The sequence below is a fragment of the Odocoileus virginianus genome, chromosome 4 (assembly GCF_023699985.2).
Source record: "Odocoileus virginianus isolate 20LAN1187 ecotype Illinois chromosome 4, Ovbor_1.2, whole genome shotgun sequence".
In the NCBI taxonomy this organism is placed as follows: Eukaryota; Metazoa; Chordata; class Mammalia; order Artiodactyla; family Cervidae; genus Odocoileus; species Odocoileus virginianus.
In genome coordinates this window covers 73,445,494-73,450,133 of record NC_069677.1, presented here as the reverse complement: position 1 = coordinate 73,450,133, position 4,640 = coordinate 73,445,494, and positions in this window count along the sequence as shown.

Here is a 4,640-nt window from a genome sequence, read left to right as displayed (position 1 = left end):
TCTGGCTCTGGGTGAGTGACTACACCACTGTGGATATCTGGGTCATTAAGATCTTTTTTGTATTGTTCTTCTGTGTATTCTTGCCACCTCTTCTTAATATCTTCTGCTTCTGTGAGGTCCCTACCGTTTCTGTCGTTTATTGTGCCTATCTTCGTATGAATGTTTTCCTGGTATCTCCAATTTTCTTGAAGAGAACTCTAGTCTTTCCCATTCTATTGTTTTCTTCTATTTCTTTGCATTGTTCACTTAAGAAGCCTTTCTTATTTCTCCTTGCTATTTTCTGGAACTCTGCATTCAGATGGGTATATCTTTCCTTTTCTCATTTGCCTTTTGCTTTTCTTCTTTCCTCAGCTATTTGTAAACCCTCCTGAGACAACCACTTTGCCTTCTTGCATTTAGTTTTCTTTGGAATGATTTTGGTCACCACCTTCTGTACAATGTTATAAACCTCTGTCCATAGTTATTCAGGCACTCTGTCTACCAAATCTAATCCCTTGAATCTATTCATCACCTCCACGGTATAATCATAAGGTATTTTATTTAGGTTATACCTGAATGGCCTAGTGGTTTTCCCTATTTTCTTCAATGTAAGTCTGAATTTTGCAATAAGGAGCTGAGTCTTATTGCAAAAAACAAACAAACAAACTGAAAACAACTTAAATACCCAGTTCATGCATGCATTCGAAGTCACGTCAGTGTTGTCTGACCCTTTGGGACCCCATGGACTATAGCCCACCAAGTTCCTCTGTCCGTGGGATTCTCCAGGTAAGAACTGGAGTGGGTTGCCATTTCTTCTCCATAAATGCCCAGGTGAATGGATAAATTATGGTATGCTCATCCAACAGAATACTAACCAGCAATAAACAGAAGGAACTATTACATGTTCACAACCACATGAATGACTCTCTGAAATATTATGCTAAGCAAAAGAAGCCCGACCCAGAAGACTATAGGAAATTGTAGAACAAGTAAAGTTATCTGTAGAAATACAGCAGATCAGTGGTGATTTGCATGAGAAGGGAGGATGGGGTAGGGAGGTGAGGGAAGTACTGCTGGTGAAGAGTATCAAAAAGTTTTCTGGAGGTTGTGGAAACTATATATCTGGATTCAAAATTCACTAAATGAATTCATAATTCATTTAAGAAGGCTTAAAATGAGTGCTTTTTGTTATATGCAAATTATATATCAGTAAAGTTGACTTTTTTTTTTTTTTAAGAGAGGCTTATTTTCTATTGTCTCCAAGTTTTTGGTCTAATCTCTAGAAGGTTGGAGTGCCATTTAGTGAGATGCGAAAGTCAGTGAAAGGAGGTCTGAGGAGAAATACAGGAGTTCTGTTTGGACTTCATTCTCTAGTGGGCCCAAATCAGGCACCTGCAGTCAATTGTCCCTCACAGTTTCTCCCAGACAGTCATCTACCCGGCTGTTATTTCTCAAACACAACCCTTTGCTTCTGGACTGGCCCTGTCCAACATTCACCCAGATTTCCACGGCTTAGCTTGACTCTTTGAGGGTGTGGGTATGTCTGGAAATTTCAATACCCAAAGGGGCTCAGCAGGTGATGTGGGGAGCCTCGGTAACCCTAAGAATACAGGGGCCACCTCACAAGGTGATCTCTATTCAGCTGCAGTGCCTTGTTGTAGGGTTTGAGTGCTGGTCCAGGTAAGAAAACCCCAAGATTCAAACTCTCAGTGTTTGCAGATAATTTGAATACATTAAGTGTCAAGTGGGCCAATTAGACGCCACGTGTTGGGCCCACAGACAGCCAGTTCCCAACATCTGCTCTTTAGCAAGGCACATTCTGGTGCAAGAATCTACTCCAGCACCCCTCACGCTAACTCCCAGTACTCTGGGCAGCTCAGCCTGGCCCCAGGGAGGTGCCTGGGAGGCTTCTGCTGCTCACTGATCCTGCCCTCCGCTCTGACCTGTCGGAGCCCCTTGGCTCAGATCTCCTCCTGTGCCCAAGCCCCCCAGCAGCCACAAAGACGAGAAGGAGACCATCTTCCTAAGAACCTACCTGGGCCAGCCAGGCTCCCTTTCCCAAGTATGAAGCAGCCCCAGTGGCTTTTGAAACTCAGAAACTGGGTGGCATCTTGCCTCTTAAAAACCTGTTGGTGGTTCCCCATTATCCATAGCAGCATCCAACCACTGAAGGAGGTATATACATAATAACCCTCCCTCTGGAGCTTGCCTCCCACTACACTCCACCTCCAGCCATTTGTTCCCTCTGCCCAGAACACCTTCATTCTAACGCTCCTGCTTCATAAACTTGCTGCCATCCTTCACGATGCAGCTGGCGTTCACCTCCCTGCTCCTGATCCTTACTGCACTAGGGAACTGGCCTCTATCACCTTTGTGACATCACCACACATACCCCTCCCCCCTGCATTCTGATGCAGGCATCTGTCTGCATCTCTCCTACATAGCACTGTTGCATCTGGAATTATTAGCTAATCTCAACCACACAATTTGTGTGCCTTCTTGGTTACGTGTGTCTTCCTTCCAAATTGTAAATTCCCCCAGGGAATGGGTTCTATTTGTCTTGTTCACTGCCTCCCCACGCCCCCAGCCACCCCCCGCACCTGCCCGATGCTAGAGTCTGCGACAGGATGGGCAATCGGCACTCCCTGAGATGGGCAAGGCCTGGATCTGCACACAGGTTTCTCTCTGATGCCCGCTTTCCCACGAGATGCTCCGGGAGCCAGCCGGAGGAAAGAGGGATGGGAGGATACCTGAGTGCCCCGCAGCCACAGAACGGTGATTCCCAGGCGGCGGCTCCGCGGGAAGGCTATGACACCTTCCTACTCCTCCTTCCCCGCCCACGGCGCTTCGGAGGGCGTTCGGGAAGCCGTGTGTTCTCCCGGACCCTCTTGGGCTTCCTGGTACTTTTTTCTCTACCTTCCTCGTTCTTGAATGTGTTTATTACACTCTTGTGCTAAAAATACAAATAAACAGACCAACCGGTGCTTTATCGCGCGGCAGGGGTGGGACATCTTCTCAAGGACACCCCGGAGGCTGGCGCAGGCGGGCTCAGACTGCGGACAGATTCGGGGTGGCCAGGATCGGTGGATGTAGGCTAGGGTGGGGGGTGAGCGAGTAGACGTCAGGGCGGGAACGCTGGGCTGCAGGAAGCGCGGGGCTAGGTGGCGGCGGGGTCGGGGCGCGGAGGCGCGGGGGCGCTGAGTACGCTCGCGGCCGGGATGCAAATCCGGCCTCCCTTGCGCCCCTCTGCAGGGCCGGGCGTGGCGGGTGGCGCCCCCTGGTGGCACCCACGAGGTGCAGTTCTGCAGACCCCAGCGCCTGCCCCGGACGCCTTCGGAGGAAAGGAGAGACAGGAGGCTCTGACCACAGTCGTTCAGATAACGCAGATGACCCCATCCTTATGGCAGAAAGTGAAGAAGAACCAAAGAACCTCTTGATGAAAGTAAAAGAGGAGAGTGAAAAAGTTGGCTTAAAACTCAACATTCAGAAAACGAAGATCATGGCATTCGGTGCCGTCACTTCATGGCAAATAGATGGGGAAACAGTGGAAACAGTGAGAGACTTTATTTTTGGGGCTCCAAAATCACTGCAAATGGTTACTGCAGCCATGAAATTAAAAGGCACTTGCTCCTTGGAAGAAAAGCTATGCCCAACCTAGACATCGTATTAAAAAGCAGAGACATTACCACAAAGGTCCGTCTAGTCAAGGCTATAGTTTTTCCAGTAGTCATGTATGGATATGAGAGTTGGACCATAAAGCAAGCTGAGCGCCGAAGAATTGACGCTTTTGAACTGTGGTGTTGGAGAAGACTCTTGAGAGTCCCTCGAATTGCAAGGAGATCAAACCAGTCCTAAACTAAAGGAAACTAAAGGAAATCAGTCCTAAATATTCATTGGAAGGACTGATGCTGAAGCTGAAACTCCAGTACTTTGGCTACCTGATGCAAAGGACTGACCCATTGGAAAAGACCCTGATGCTGGGAAAGATTAAAGGCAGGAGGAGAAGGGGATGACAGAGGATGAGATGGTTGCATGGCATCACCGACTCAGTGCACATGAATTTGAGCCAGCTTCGGGAGTTGGTGATGGACAGGGAAGCCTTGCTTGTTGCAGTCCATGGGGTTGCAAAGAGTCAGATATGACTGAGTTACTGAACTGAACTGACCACAGTTGGCTATGCCTCAGGTTCGTCATGGGAAATGGCATGATAATTGCATCTCTTTGGTGATGAACAATGGTGCGAATTTATGTGAAGCTCTTAGGGCAAAGTCTGGGTGCTCAACGCCCTGAACTGCTGAACGCTGGGCTGCAGAAGCCCTTCTGGAATCTCAGAGTAAATAAAGAGGAAGCTGAGGTCAAGGAGCCAGATGAGAAGAGTGTGAAACCCACCTCGGACTTACCCACTGGGGACCCAGGGGAGAGCTTCTGCCTCTTCTGGACTCACTGCTCCCTCTTCTGTAAGCTAATGTCAGTGAAGTGTAATGAGGGCCAAGGTTTAAACAAATGTTGGGCCCTGTCTGGAATCTCTGAGGTCACGTTATGGATCTGGTGTCTGTAGAAGAGGATTCCTGTCCTATTGCACACGCATGGACCACAAAGAGGAGAAGCGGGTAGCAACACACTGGGGACCGGATGGACGTTCCTTTAAATTAGCTGCCATT